Here is a 16928-nt window from a genome sequence, read left to right as displayed (position 1 = left end):
TTGTCACACTAAAATGGTAATAAAGCATAGTTAACCCTTTCTTCAAAGACTTATTTTCAAGTTCTGTGTCACTTATGGATAAAAGTTTTCTCTGGACTTTCTTTTCTTTTAATCAACAGTCTACTTGCTAGTACTGTGGAACCTTTTCAATTAGCATGAATTCGAAATTGCTGCGGTTAAGGGGCTACTTCATTTAAACTTAAAAAAAAAACCCTAAATCTTACTTAATATTGTACCTATATTTCTCTGTAACTCAATTTATTATCCTATAACCTGGTTATGTTTTATGTACCTTTCATTATCGCTTGGAAGTTATTAGTACAAAATTTATCACCGATTTAAAAATTCCATTTTGTTATTAAATTTTATCAAATGCAAAATGCAGAACACAGGAAAAATAGCTGAGATTAAGAAAGAGCTATTGCCTAATGGTATATCTTGTTTTCTTACAAGAATAAGTGATGCATAGTCCTCACTTCTGTAGGAATTCAACATTGCCATTCAGGTAGGAAAGAAACTCCACAAGACAATTTGTCCATTTTGGCAGGTAATTCTTTGGCCTTTTCTTGTGAAATTTCATATCCCTAACCATGTACACCTTTTTCTGCTTATCCATTTCACTTCAATTCAGTGCGAATTTGCTAAATGCTAACTGTATGTTCAGGACCATCTGGGTCAGTGATGTCAAATTCTAAGAAAAAGGAGCCCACCAATCCCTACATAAGGATCCCCCCCACCTGCCTATGGGCTTAGTTTTAAAATATAATATCATTTAAGTTTTATGTATTTTTATTTATTTTGTTAAATATTTCTCAATTACATTTCCATCTTATTCGGGCCCACTTGAAAGTGTTGAGACCAGATGCTGTCTACAGATAGTGTGTTTGACATCTCTGATAGGGGGCTCACACCCTACCCCTCCACTCCACTGGAATTTACAGTTTATGTTACAGAGAAACAAGATTTGTGCTTTTTTGAGACATAAAAATATTTCTGCAAGAAACTTTTATAACAAATGGAGAACTGCAATGAAATAGAAGCCATGAGTCCTAAAGGACTTCAGTGAAGTCCCTCTCCCTTCTATCCTTGACACTCCAGTTAGGGCTAACTTTTACTTACCATAATTTGGAAGTGGGGGAGAGGCGGTACCTTTGTGGTATCTTGGCCAAGTCAGAAGCCTGGACACGTGTCCCTTATAATGTGAAAGGGCTTCAGAATGCCTTACTAAAAGCCACTTAGTACCATCATGGGTACTCTAAGCCATGGTCCCATCCCTGTTTTGAGCCTCCTCTTTTACCGCAAATAACAAAGAAAAAAAGTCTCAATTTGAAAAGAGCAAAATTCACTCGTTGATTTCATGGGCTTCCCTATCAGCTTCTCCTCATTTTGACCTTTGTATGTCTTTGAAAAATCTCAGGTACTGAAGATAAAAAAATAAGACCGCTCTTACATTCCACTAGAACATGTTCACAAATGAGTGAAGGTAAGAAATAGGCAAGATCACTAATAGTAGTAATAATAATTATAAGTAACATTTCCATAGTACTTCAAGGTTTACCAAGTGTTTTATGAATATTATCTGTCTAAATCCTTACAACCACCCTGTGAAATAGGTGCTGTTTTTATCCCTAATTTACCAAAGAGGAAACTGAGTTTCATAATTGTTCAGTGACTTGGCCAGAATCACACAACTGGTAAGTGTGTGGAGGGGGAAGATCTACATCTTCATGACTCTATATCCAACTCTTTATATACCGAACCATCTCGCCTTCTATAATACAGAATAATTTTGGTGTTTTCTGATGGAGGGGTCACTCACAACTGAGGGAATCAGGGAAGACCTACTGAAGAAGGCAGGGGGGAGGGATAAGTAGTCACTTTGTCCCTGACATTTGTATAACACTATAACTTATACAACACTTTCAGAGACAAGAGAAAGATGAGGGAAGGTTAAGTAGGAAAGAGAGTAAGAAAAAAGGAAAATTTCTGCTTATTTTAGAGATAAAAAAGAAAGAAATGCAATAAGAAAAATACTAAGAAAGAGAAACTTGGCATTTATCACATGGCCAAAATGCATGAGAAGCAGGATTTGAACCCAGGATTTGCTGGTATCAGGTTCACTCAACCATCCATCTACTTGCTAGCTCTACTATCTGTTTTATTGCATATTAGTGTTACTGCACTTTTGGATTAATGCTAGCATTATTTGTGGTGTTATTATTGTGAGGACATACTAATTGTATGAAAACCTAAAACACTGAAGAATCTCTTCAAAGAAATCTGTAATTCAATATTTAACAACTTATACAGGAAAAGCAAAGTGGATGAAAAATATCTATTGTCCAAATCATAATGTACAATTAAATGTAAAGCTAATGTACCTTGATCTACACATACATGCACATATGTGTATATATATATCCATTTATATGTAATAAATCCATATATAGACTATATGCTATGTATGCATATGTATAAGCGTTTATCTGTTTAATGTCCAAATAATGGCAAACAATAAAATGGACAACTTATGTAGCTAATCCATGTCATTCATATATATGCATGTGTATATATAATATATATGTGTGGGTGTAATTATAATAGATAACTTCAGTAAAGATAATGATAGCAATGTGACAACATACCAGAAACTGGGGGTGTAGCCAAAGTAGCCCTTAGGGAACACTTTATATCTCTAGACACTGTCTTCAACAAAAGAGGGAAGAAAATCAATGAATTGGGCTTCAAATAAAAAAAAATCCTCTAAAAACCCAACAAATTTTAAAACCCCAATTAAATACCAAAGTAGAAATTTTGAATATGTATATATGTATATGTATATCTGATGGGCAAGCTCTCTATAAATTTATCTAAACAGCATGCATGTGTGTGGTGTGTGTACGTATGTGTACGTGTGTGTGTATGTATCTTTAGCCATAGGAAAAATTTTGCCTTTAAGAGATCCTAAAGCTCCTTTGTGACTACAAATTACTTGAATCCTTCTAATAGCAATATCCTACTGGTGGTGTCCTATGACTGAGAGTCAGGGGACAATGTAGCTTCAAAAAATTAAGAATAACTATCTCACAAAGGACAGTGGAGAAGTACATGGTGAGTTTGAGCAGATTTTAGCAAATAACAAACAAGGAATTTTGTAGATGAAATAGGGGTAAGGGATTGACAATAGGAAAATGTCTGATTGAAAAAAATGATAGTCTATTCTCATCGTCAATGAGTGAGGAATAGGTGGGTGGTTTGAATGCCCCACTAGCACCCTTAGAATGAAAGCAAGGCCATCCCTCACCTTGCATAGATGTCCTCTTCTCTCCCTTTCCCTAATTCTCACTTATATTGCTGGGTCAGGTTCCCAGACGGCACATAATTGGGTAATGTAGTTTCTCATTATTTTATCTTCATTTATTCTGAAAATAATTTTAAAATTATTGAAAACTTAGTTGTAGACGCACATACACATAGCTCCGAACCCACAAACCACAGAACGGCAGAGGGGACCAACCCAGGGCGAATTCTGCACCCAGAGACCACAGAATATTGGAGCGAGGGAGATTTCTGTTCCAGAGAGACCTGCAAACCTCTCGCGGGGGGTCCTTCGCGCCGTGGACTGGGCGCTGGGACGGGGAGCAGAGAGCAGCCCTACCGCGGCAGCGACACCATGAGGAAAAGATCCGAGAGGGCTACGGGGACGGGATCTCCAGCAGCCACGCGGGTCCCCCCACCCACAGAGGGACCTGCAAACCTCTCGCAAAAGGTCCGTCGCGCTGCAGACGCGGTGCCCAGCCCGGACCTGCGGCAGCGGCCGCGGCTCCGAGAGGTACAGATCCGAGAAGGCTCCAGAGACGGGATCTCCAGCGACGTTACAAGCCCCCCCACCAACAGGGGACTGACGGGGGTAGGTGAGAGAGTCTCTTTGGCGGGTTGAGAGGGGAGTGGGGTGACCCCGTGGCTCGGGCCCCCCCAGGAGATAGAAGCTGAGAGGCGGCTACAGACAGGGGCTCCCCAAATGGGCGGGAGCCTGGATTCACTGTGGAAGGTTTATGCATAAACCCCCGGAGGGAACTGAGCCAGGGAGTCAGCCCTGCCCCTGACGACCTGATCTTAATTCTCACACTGAATAGCAGCCCTGCCCCCGCCAAAAACCCTAAGGCGGAAAGCAGCATTTGAATCTCAGTCCCCAAACGCTGGCTGGGAGGACCAGGAAGTGAGGTGGGTGTGAGGAGAACATTCAGAGGTCAGGTCACTGGTTGGCGAGAAAGCCAAGAAAAGGGAAAAGAAGTAAAACTATTGAAGGGTATTTTCTCGGAGAAAAAACACTTCCTCCCTTCCTTTCTGATGGGGAGGAACAATGCTTGCCATCAGGCAAAGACACAGAAATCGAGGATTCTGTGTCCCAGCCCACCCAATGGGCTCGGGCCATGGAAGAGCTCAAAAAGAATTTTGAAAATCAAGTTAGAGAGGTGGAGGAAAGACTGGGAAGGGAAATGAGAGGGATAAGGGAGAAGCATGAAAAGCAGATCAGCTCCCTGCTAAATGAGAACCAAAAAAATCTTGAAGAAATTGGCACCTTGAGAACTAGCCTAACTCAGTTGGCAAGGGAGGTGCAAGGGGCCAATGAGGAGAAGAATGCTTTCAAAAGCAGAATTAACCAAATGGAAAAGGAGATTCAAAAGCTCACTGAAGAAAATAGATCTTTCAAAACTGGAATGGTACAGATGGAAGCTAAGGACTTTATGAGAAAGACAGATATCTCAGAACATACTGCGCAGATTCGAAAAATGGAAGATAATGTGAAATATCTTATTGGAAAAACAACTGACCTAGAAAATAGAATCAGGAGAGACAATGTAAAAATTCTGAGACTACCTGAAAACCATGATCAAAAGAAGAGCCTAGACATCATCTTCCATGAAATTATCAAGGAAAACTGCCCTGAGATTCTAGAACCAGAAAGCAAAATAAATATTCAAGGAATCCGCAGAACACCGCATGAAAGAGATCCAAAAAGAGAAACTCCTAGGAGCATTGTGGCCAAATTCCAGAATTCCCAGGTGAAAGAGAAAATATTGCAAGCAGCTAGAAAGAAACAGTTCAAGTACTGTGGAAATACAATCAGGATAGTACAAGATCTGGCACCCTCTACATTGAGAGATAGAAGGGAATGGAATAGGATATTCCAGAAGTCAAAGGAACTAGGACTGAAGCCAAGAATCACCTACCCAGCAAAACTGAGTATAATACTTCAGGAGAAAAAATGGTCTTTCAATGAAATAGAGGACTTTCAAATTTTCCTGATGAAAAGACCAGAGCTGGAAAGAAAATTTGACTTTCTAACACAAGAATGAAGAGAACCATGAAAAGGTGAACAGCAAAGAGAAGTCATAAGGGACTTAGTAAAGTTGAACTGTTTACATTCCTACATGGAAAGACAATATTTGTAACTCTTGAAACATTTCAGTATCTGGGTACTTGGGTGGGAGCACACACACACACACACATGCACACACGCACACATACATAGAGACAGAGTGCACAGAGTGAATTGAAGAGGATGGGATCATATCTTAAAAAAAAATTGAAATCAAGCAGTGAGAGAGAAATATTGGGAGGAGAAAGGGAGAAGTTATATGGGGCAAATTATCTCTCATAAAAGAGGCAAGCAAAAGACTTATTAGTGGTGGGATAAAGAGGGGAGGCAAGAGAAAAACATGAGGTCTACTCTCATCACATTCCATTAAAGGAAAGAATAGAATGCACACTCATTTTGATAGGAAAACCTATCTCATAATACAGGAGAGTGGGGGACAGGGGCACAAGCATGGTGGGGGGGGAGGATAGAGGGGAGGGCATGGGGAGGAGAATGCAATCCGAGGTCGACACTCATGGGGAGGGAAAGGACCATAAGAAAATAGATGTAATGGGGAACAGGATAGGATGGAGGGAAATATAGTTAGGCCTATACAACACAACTAGTATAGAAATCATTTGCAAAACTACACAGATATGGCCTATATTGAATTGCTTGTCTTCCAAGGGGAAGGGGTGGAGAGGGAGGGAGCTAAAGAAGTTGGAACTCAAAGTGTTAGGACCAAATGTAACGTTCTTACCACTGGGTAACAAGAAATACAGGTTAAGGGGTCAAGAAAGCTATTTGGCCCTACAGGACAAAAGAGAAGACGGAGACAAGGGCAGGGAGGGAGGATAGAGGAGAGAGCAGATAGGTCACAGGGGCAATTAGAAAGCTTGGGTCTGGGGTGGGGGAGGGGATAAAAGGGGAGAAAATTTGTAACCCAAAATTGTGTGAAAATAAATGTTAAAAGTTAAATAAAAAAAAAAAAAACTTAGTTGTAAAGAACCAGTAAGTCAAAGTTTAATGATAGAATCAATAGATCATTAAGGATAATAACAATAATGAGACAACACACCAGGATTTGGGAGATGCAAACAAAGCACTCCGTAGGGGAGAACTTATGTCTCTGGATGCTTACGTCAGCAAAAGAAAGAAAAGTGCTGCTTAATGAATTGGGCACTAAAATAACACTAAAATACAAATTCTGACAATGAAGAAATTAGCAAATTGAAAGTAAAAATTAAACTAAGAGCTGCTTAATAGAAACAAAATGCTAGAATATCTGATGGAAAATAGAAAGCAAAATTACTGGTGTCAAAAATGAAAAACTTGCTGTTATGTTTTTGACCATTTATTAATTGGGAAATTGTCTCTTATTCTTATAAATTTGGATGAGTGCCTTCTGTATTTTATAAATGAGACCTTATCAGAAAAAAAATTATTGTAAAGATTATTTTTCCCATTGAACTTTTTTTTCCTTGTAATCTTAGCTTCTTTGGATTTGTTTGTGCAAAAATATTTTAAAATTTTATGCGATCAGAATTGTCTCTTTTGTCTTCTGTGATCCTCTCTATCCCTTGTTTGGTCATGAACTCTTCCCCTATCCAAAAATCTGCAGGATGATTTCTTCCTTATTCCTCTAATTTTTTTATGATATGACTTTTTATAAATAGTTCATATATTTCTTTGGAGTTTCTCATGGTATAATAGAACATTTTGGTCTAAACTTAATTTCTGCTGAACTGCTGCCTAATTTTCGCAGCAGTTTTTGTGAAATTGTGAAGCTTTACCCCAATAGCTTGGGGTGTTTTGGTTTATCAAACACTAGACTGCAGTTTATTTGCTTCCATATGTTGTCTACCTAATCTGTTTCACTGATTGACCTCTCTATTTCTTAACCAGCTCAATATTATCTTTACGATTGCTTCTTTGTAGTGTTAGTTTGAGAGAGATCTGGTACCCTTGGGTCCTTTCCCACTTTTCTTCATTATTTCCTTTGAGATTCTTGAATTTGTTCCTCATGATGGACGTTGATACAAAAAAAAATCCAAGTTCTGTAGTTTGGTGGTTTGATAGTATAAGTAAATGAAATTAGGTAGCATTTTCATTTTTATTATATTGATTCATCCTTGTTATTCAGTCATTCAATTGTGTCTTACTCTTAGTGACCCCATGGACCATAATTGTCCATGGGGTTTTCTTAGCAAAGATATTGGAGTGTTTTGCCATTTCCTTCTCCAGTGGATTAAAGCAAACAAGAGGTTAAGTGACTTGCCCAGGATCCCACAGCTAGTGAGTGTCTGAGGCCAGATTTGAAATCAGGTCTTCCTGATTCCAAGTCCAGCACTTTATTCACTGAGTCATCTAGCTGCCTCATTGACTCAGCTACTGATGAGTAATTAATATTTTTTCTAACTATTTAGGTCTGTAGTTCTTTAAACAGTGTTTTTAAAATTTTTATTCAAATAAGTCCTGTGGGAATACCAGTAGGTAGACTCCTAAGTATTTTATGCATTGTATTGTTATTTTAAGTGCAGTTTCTCAATAACTGACTGCTGGGTTTTATAGGTAATATATCGAAAAAACTTGATGATTTAGGTAGATTTATTTTACATTGTATAATTTTGCTAAACGTATTAGCTCTTTCAATTACTTTTGTAGCCACTCTTCGGAGTTCGCTCTAACTACACCGTTGTATCATCTGCAAAAAGTGCTCATTGTGTTTCTTCTCGGCCTGCGCTTATTTCTTCCAGTCATCCTTCTATTCGTTTTTTTGTCTTATTGTTATAACTAGCATTTCTTTTTTTTTTCTAGTGCTTATTTTCTTTATTTGCTGGAGGAGTTGAAACAAACTTTACATTTTTTTTCCTAAACATGAATCATTCAAGTAAAACCAACTGAACTATAGAAATTTAGCCAAGTGAGGGAACAGAAGTAGCACAAGCATCTGAAGGTGGAAAGGGCAAAGGTACAGAAGGGGAGAAGGGCGATCTCTTTCTTTTTTTTTTTTTGACATGTATATGAACCCCTTATGATTCACCTGCTTGTAGCAAGCATAGGGACTCATTCCAGATAATTATTTTCTCCAAACATCTTTTGAGAAAATTTAAATTTAAAACATAGAGTGTAATAAAAAAAATAATTACAAACTTACCCCCCCCCCAAACTACACCATAACTGCCTTCCTTCATTAATCACAGGAGTTTATATTTTATAAAAAGATTAATAAAAATATTGAAAAAATTATTCTCATTTTATAATTCTTTAAGCTAGAATTCAGAAATTTCTTAGAAAACACACCAGAAACCGCCCTCATAACTAACTTTTCTAAAACTGTGTTTAAAAGTGGTGGTGTCAATGGGCATCTTTGCTTAATCTTTGATGTTATTGGAAAGAACTTTATTTTATCCTCATTACATGTAATACTATGTCTTGTTGTTCTTGTTATTAAGATGATTAGTTATGTTTACAGTTTTCTTCCTTTTTAACTAGCACTACATTCCTGGCATGATTTTTGCTGTAACTTCGTTAGTATTTTCTTTTGGTATATTGGTCTATGGTTTTCTTTCTCTGTTTCGACTTTTTCTGGTTTAGGTATCAAGACCATTTTTCTGTCCTAGAAAAAAATCAGGTAGGATCACTTCCTTTCACTATTTTATAAACGTGTTGTATAATATTGAAATTAACCATTTATTGAATATGTGAAATGATTTCCTTGTGAATCCATTTAGTTTGAAGATTTTTTTCTTTGGAAATTTATTTCTGGCTTCTTTGATTTCTTTTCCTGAGTTATTTAAAATTTCTATTTCTTTTTATGTTAATCTGGTTATTTTATGTTTTTGTAAGTATTCTTCCATTCCATCTCAGTTTTTAGTTTTGTTGGCGTGTAACTGGACAAAATTGTTTTATTTCTTCTTCATCTGTTGTGAATTCTTATTCTTCTTTGATACTAGTAATTTGGATTTCCTCTTTTTAATCAAATTAGCTAATGGTTTCTCTATTTTTTTTAAGTTTCTAGTTTAATTTTTAATTCAGTGTTATTTATGTTTTCAATCATTGCATTTCTTTAGTTGTAACAATTTCTATTTTGATGTTTAGTTGAGCTTTTAAATTTGTTGATTTGTTTTTGTTTTTAGTTGCATACCCAATCTGTTCTTTCTGTCTTTTTATGATAAAAGAGTTTAGAGATATGTTTTCCCTTAAAAACTGCTTCAGCAGCATCCTCAAAACTTTGGTATGTTGTCTCATTATTGTCATGTGGATGAATTCAGAGGTAGCTAGGCAGTGCAGTGGATAGAGCCCCAGTGCAGGAGTCAGGAGGACCTGAGTTCAAAGTGTGTGTGTGTGTGTGTGTGTGTGTGTGTGTGTGTGTGTGTGTGTGCGCGCGTGCGCGCAGTGTGTTGTTGGATTCTGCCTTCTAATTCATTCTGCTGTCCTCTTCCCTTTTCAAGTTAGTCTATCCCATTCACATTCAGTTCTGTTTACTAATTTTGTATTTTCCCCTATCCTGTTTTCTTATAGTTTCTCTCTCCTCTCTTTATTCCCTGCCTCTTCTTAATCACAGATAGTTTTTCTTTCATTTTAAGCCATTTTTCATAATTTCCCACTTCCAAGCTTAGAGTTTGTTTTGCCTTCGACTAATCATTCCCTTAATGTACACTCCTTCATATTCCCCCCTTTTCCTTTCCCGGTTCCCCTCTGTTTCTTCATTGAGTTGAATACGGTTCTGTATCACATTCTTTATTTATCATGTGTTCTATCCTTTTCTGACCAGTTAAATGAAAATGAGGTTCCAGTAATGGCTACTCCTCTAATCCACTCCACCTTTGTATGTTCTTCTGATTGCCTACCCAGTTACACAAAATAAGTTCCACCTACTTTACCTCTCCACCTTTTCCCAATTTTATTCTTTCCTCATCCTTTTCCTTTCTTCTTTTAACATCAACAAAACATAACAAAAACATCCTAAGGCCCACTGTCTCTTTTGACTCCCTCTGTGACCCCCGATTCTATTAAGGTTCTAAGAGATATTATTTCTCAATTAAAATGTAAGCAGCGCATTCTTATAAATTTCCTCCCAGTTGCTTACTTTTATTTGCCTTTTTATGTTTCTCTTGATTAATGCGTTTGAATTTCAAAGTTTCTACTCAGCTCTAGTCTTTTCAATAGGGATACTTGCGAATCCTCTGTTTCTTTGAAGGTTTTTTTCGCCCATGTAGAATTATACTCAGTTTTGCTGGAAATGTTATTTGGTTGTATGCTTATATTTCTTGCCTTTTGGAATATGAAGTTCCATGTTTTTGCTACTTTGTCTTGTGTGATCTTGACTGTGGCTCCTTGGTATTTGAACTCTTTCTGTTTCACTGTTTGTAGTAATTTTTTTCTTTGACCTGACAATTTTCTGCTTTTGCTATTTGATTCCCAGTAGTTCATCCAGCATGTCCCAAAAGTCATAGTGCAGTTTTAAGCTTTAATACGTATTAAAACTTAAATCCTAACTTTAATAACTATTAAAGCTTAAAACTGAACTAAAGCTTTCAGAACACATTGTTTTTGGAAGGCAGTGCATATATACTTTGTTCTCTGATTCTAATAGATTTAGGAAGTTTCTTTCCTGATTTCTTATAATGTGATGTCTAGCCTTTTTTGTCTTGACTTTCATGTAGTCCAGTAATCCTTAAATTATTTTTCCTTGATATGGTTTATGGATCAGCTTTTTTTTAGTATCAGATATCTTATGTTTTCTTTTAAAAAGTCTTTTGACTTTGTTTCAATATTTCTTGTGATTTTAAGGAGTCTAATGTAGTTCATATTCTTTGACTACTTCTCTACTGGTGAATGGCTTTTAGTTTTACACATTTCTGTCAGATGACTATATATCTTGGATTTCAAACCCTTTTCAGTGATATTTAACACAGATATGTTTTCCATTTGACTGCTTTACTTCTTATCTTAAATGCATTAATTTTATCTAAAAAGTGTTTCAATTTTATGTATTTGTGATTACCTATTTTACCTTTTCTAATTGCTTCTATCCCTTGTTTGGTTAAAGATTCATCCCCTCTCTATATCTGTGAAAGATATATCATCTTTCTTAGGTAATTTATATTTTCAAGTTCGTCAAACCCTGATTGTTGAGTTCTGTTATTTCGAATTCTTATTTGACTAGTCTATTCCATTGATTTACTTTTCTATTTTTTTTTTTACCAGAACCAAATGGTTTTGATGATAGCTGCTTTATAATATTATAGAATTTAAAGTCTAGAACTCCTATTCATCTTTCATTCCTACCTTTCCTCCATTTCTCTTTATATTCTGGGTCTTTTGCTCTTCCACAGGAACTTGCTTATTTTACTTAGCTCTGTAAAGTATTCCTTTGATAATAGGATTGGTATAGCATAAACTCTATAAACTAAAGTTCAGTGGTGTAATCATATATTGGCATGATCCATCTATCTAAATTCTTCTTTATTTCTTTAAGGAAAATTTCAAAATTTATCATCTATAAGCAATGAATGCGTTTGGTATATTTCCTGTATTTTTAATGCATTTTTGTAGTCATTTTGATAGAAATGCCTCTGGTTTTTATTTTGTAGAACAGTTGTTAGCATTCCCATTCCCATCCTTAAAGGACAGCGCTACACTTTTATATTCATACCATGTTACCTATTCTTGCTTAATTCTTGTCTTCATGTCTTTAAAAAATCTTAGTTGACCAATGAGCCTTTGTGTACCCATATTGATCTGTTTAGACAACCTGTCTTTTCCTACTTACCAGAGTAGTTTCCTATTGTGTCTCCTGGTTGTGACTGCTGCTTTGGGTGATTTGGCTTAAGTGTTTTACAGAACTGTGATGTTCTATCTAGTCATGTCCTTGCTTTTCCTTTTTATGGCAATTTTCTGTAATCAAAGCAAGTGGTCAGTCTGAATGGGTTGTTATTCTATACTCCAGTTGGGTAAATTAGTACTCCTGCATAGCCATGTGAAAGATTAAATCCCGGGAGTAGAACATTCTTTCTGAATGATATAGAAAAAATTAGACAAAGGGAAAAGAAATTTGTGAAGTAAAGGTACAAACATAGTGTTGAATCATTATCCCATGGACTAAGGCTGGGATATATCTGGGATATAGTACTACATTAAAGTGTATGTTTAAGATCTGGGTTATTCAGCCTAAGATTATATTCTTCTTTATATCCTTAGACAACTTAGTAAATGGATATTTGGCCTGCTCATCTGCCTGTTACTAGATATATGTCTGTATCAGGCAGCTAGGAGGTGCAGTGGCTAGAGCACCAGTGCAGGAGTCAGGAGGACCTGAGTTCAAATCTCACCTCAGACACTTGACACTCACTAGCTGCGTGACCTTGGGCAACTCACTTAACCCCAATTGCCTCATCCTGGGTCATCTCCAGTCATCCTGATGAATATCTGGTCACTGGATTCAGATGGCTCTGGAGGAGAAGTGAGGCTGGTGACCTGCACAGCCCTCCCTCACTCAAAACAAAGTCAAGTGCAAGTCATGTCATCGTTTCTCTGATGGCATGGTCTTCTTTGGGAACGATGGACGAACACACACACACACACACACACACACACACACAATTAATTTTGCTGTAGTTTCTCCTCCACTTTAACCCTTTAAGGGGAATAGTGGATAGAGAACTGGGCCTGGAATCAGGAAGACCTGAGCTCAAATCTGGCCTTAGACACTGATTGGCTATTTGACCTTGGGCAAGTCACTTAAGCTCTGTTTACTTCAGTTGTACAGTATAAAGAGGACTAGAGTTATGTTTAAAAAAAATCACAAGACCTGAGTTCAAATCTTATTTTTGCTACTTACCTTTGTGACCTTGTCTGGACCTTGGTTCTCTTGTAAAATTAGGAGGATAAACTAGATGCCGTCTGAGACCCTTAGGCCACCTCCACATTTATGCTTCTATACCTATAGATCGTTATCTTGCCGAATGTAATTTGACATGAATGAACTAATGAAAGAAAAAGCCTTTAAGTACTTAGTATGTGCCAAGCACCATGATAGGCCCTGGGATACAAAAGCAAAAGCACCTCCTTCTCAGTGAACAGGCACGCTAATGTGGGAGTGATGGGCAAGAAAGACAATTTGACTTCAGGAATATTCTGAGGATGGTGAATGGAGCCTTCAAGGAACAGTGCAACCCAACCTGGGAAAGCTCCACAGCTGACTTCATCATGATACCCAATCAGCAACTAGAATATTTAATTTGCTGTATTCTCAACTTTTTAAATTTGGTGTCTCTCTGACAGGTGTCTTTCTGTTTCTGTGTTAAAGCATGAACCTTTGAGGGTAGAGTTTTTCAAAGGAGGGGAAATCCTAGGGGAAAATTTGAGAGGAATTGTGTTGTGTTCCTTCAGAAAGAGGATAGGTACTGGCAAAGGGCAGATCTTTGATAATGCAGAGAAATGAATAAGGGAAAGAGACAGAATGAATGAGAAGAGATGGATGAAGATGTAGGACAAATGTTGGTGTGGAGAGGAGGGCAGTTTGTAGGTGCTAGATAAGCCTTAATCTGTAGTCTCAGTGACGAAGAAGGAAAATTTACTTTCCTCAAGTAAGCAGGACAGAGTCTGTGAACTTGAAGAGAATGGCAAACATTCTAAATAGCCACTGTGAGGAAGATGAGAGAGATATGAAGGGAAACCTTGCCAGGCAGCATTGAGGATCCAGGGGAACTCAGAAAATGATTTTAATAATACCTTCCAGAATTCAGCCCTCAGTCATCTTCATTTAATATGCTCTCTCCATTCAGGAATTCATAGGCTCTTTTTCTTTCTTTCTTCTTTCCTTTCTTCTTCCCTCCCTCCCTCTTTCCCTCTCTCTCTCTTCCTTCCTTCCTTCCCTTCTTTCTTTCTGCAATTGGGGTTAAGTGACTTGCCGAGGGCCACACAGCTAGTAAGTATCTAAGGTTGGATTTGAACTCAGGTCCTTCTGATTCCAAGACTGGTGCTCTCTATCCACTGCACTACCTAGCTGCCCCTGCATTCAGGCACCCTTAAATGTTTGAAGTATCATCTTTAGGAGATGACTGCCAAATCGTATTGTCAGCCCTTATTTCTCTTTATTTCTCGAGTCCCTTATCTCTGCCTTTCTACCAGATGTTTCCACATGGAAAATATCAGTCCAAACTCAGCATATCTAAAACCAAAGTTCTTATCTCCAACTCTCCCCAGATTGATTCATCCTTTTGATCTGCCTCTGTCTTCCACATTTATATTGGAAACTTTCAGGTGTCTTTGACTTTTCTCTTTCTTTTGGACTTTCCTGTCCTTTTATGTAGCCATTCAGTCCTACAGATTATTCTTTTATAATGTCTCTTGTCTCTCTCCTTTATTTTCCATTCCTCCTGATGTTTCTTCATTTCATATCTCACAAGAAAGTGACCCTGACTTCCTTTTTTACATTTATCCATTTTTTTCCTTTTCTAGTTTCCACTTAGACATGGTTGATATTTTTCTTCTTAAAACACTATTTGTGTTATATCAGTATCCTACTCACAATTTTTCATTAGTTCCTGTTGCTTATTTAGGATGGAGTTCAATTCTCTTTCCAGTCTTGCTTCAACCTACTTTTCCAACCTTATCTCTAAATCCTTTCTTCAGGGAACCTGGTCAAGTCATTTCCCCCTAACTTATAGGCCTTGCTCATTTCCATATCAATACTTCCTTCCTAAAATATATTAACCCAGAGTCCTTTACCTTTTTCATATCTGTACTCCTGTGGCAGTCTGGTGAAACCTATGGACTCTAGCCCTTCTCACAATCACATTTCAACATAATTGAAAGAAATGCTACATTTCATTTAGGGTAAAAGGGAAAATAGAAATGTCATTATTTTTCTCCCGCTGAGGTTCACAGACTCCCCTGAAATCTGTCATTTATCTCAGGTTAGAACTCCCTCCTGCTCTGTACTTACCCAGGTGCTATTCATCATACTATCTGTCTCAAGGCCTACTTACTTTCTGAAGCTGCTAACTACCAGTCTAGTCAGTATCAATCTCTCTCCATCCTCTCATTTCCTGTATCACTTCCTTTCTGTTCTTTTCATGTTCAGCCTTGTGTCATCTAACTTTTCCTGTATCTATGACTTATTTTACCAACAAGATGACAGACTTCTAGTAAGCAAGGGACCATATATAGATACATCCCTGTATCTTCACATGGTGCTTCACATAATATTAAAGACATAGTAAGTACTTTATAAGTGTTTGAATGGTGGAATTTAGAAACACTAATGTAAAAAGAAAAATAATATAGCTAAAGATTAGGTGGTATATAAAATAGCATCCCTAAACTCTTTTTGAGTTGTTTCTTGGCTAATTCCTGGATAATAAGATTATATAAGTTTTGGAGCAAATGTAGCAATGGCATTAGGACCAGTATGATTTCCTTATTATCTTGTAGTTTAAAGCTTGAAAAAGGCTGGCACAAAAGACGCTACCCAGAATTCTCTAGAAGGTGGTCTATGCGCTTTGACTTTTGAGGTAGAGTTGGATTGAATGAAAAGGGTCAAAGCAGTCTTTGAATTTCCTTCTCCCTGGTATTCTCTCAGAGCCTGTACTAATATAAACCTTCGGGGTATTAATATAAAGCTTTTCAGTTGCTTCAGACAGACCTTTGGCCAAGCAGTCCTAGAAGAATTTAATTAGTACTATGTAATTTTCCAAGAGCACCCAGTAGTTTCCATTTCATTGAACATACTTTAAAAAAAAATTTAGAAATGATAATGAAGTGGTAGAATGGAATATTTTGACTTCCTCCCTATGGCCTTCCTTTCACAAGTAGGTACAATAGCCAGGCGGTTGAAATTAAGGACATATTCTATTAATGCTCCTTTTTCTCAGACTCTCTCCTAATATTCTAGGGCCATCTGGTTGCTAACAGATTGGGGTTATCTTTGTGACCTGGGGTAGGCCACTTAACCTTAGTTTTCTCATCTATAAAATGGAGGTGATTCAGCTAGATGATCTCTGGGGTCCCTTCTAGCTCTTGATCTATGATCCTTTTGTGCTATGTGGTAATTAGGACTCTCCAGTAACCAGTATTTGGTAATTAGAGGGTAATTAATCATTATAAACTGAGTTGATTAACCATTACCAATTCTTTTTTAAGGGTCCTCTAATGGAAGTAGAAGGCAAAAGAGTGAGGGAAAGGTCTCCAGAGTGTTATGGAGTGTGTACATATTTGTGCATATAAATCCTTAAACTAAAGTTTTCCTTATTATTAGTGGTACATAGATAGATAGATAGATATGTATCGATATGTAATATATATCTCCTCTTCAAAAATGAAGGATGAACAAATATATACATATGCATATGTACATACATATACACACATATTATATGTATGCATACATATCACTTTAGGATTTGCATAATATTTTATATATATTTTCTCTTTTGATCCTTACAACTCTGTGATGTAGATGATATTATTATTCCCATTTTACAGATGAAAATACTGAGTCTGAGGGATGTTAAGTGACTTGACCAGAGTCACACAGCTATTAAGTATCTGAGTCCAG

The 16928-nt window shown here is 37.2% G+C and overlaps 1 pseudogene; it reads left to right on the top strand.

Moving 5' to 3' along the window:
* The window catches only part of LOC140515475 (WD repeat-containing protein 82 pseudogene), a 445535-nt pseudogene that overhangs the window by 171924 nt on the left and 256683 nt on the right, over positions 1-16928 (top strand).

This window comes from Notamacropus eugenii, chromosome X (assembly GCF_028372415.1).
Source record: "Notamacropus eugenii isolate mMacEug1 chromosome X, mMacEug1.pri_v2, whole genome shotgun sequence".
Classification (NCBI taxonomy): Eukaryota; Metazoa; Chordata; class Mammalia; order Diprotodontia; family Macropodidae; genus Notamacropus; species Notamacropus eugenii.
This window is presented reverse-complemented; position numbering and strand designations above follow the sequence as displayed.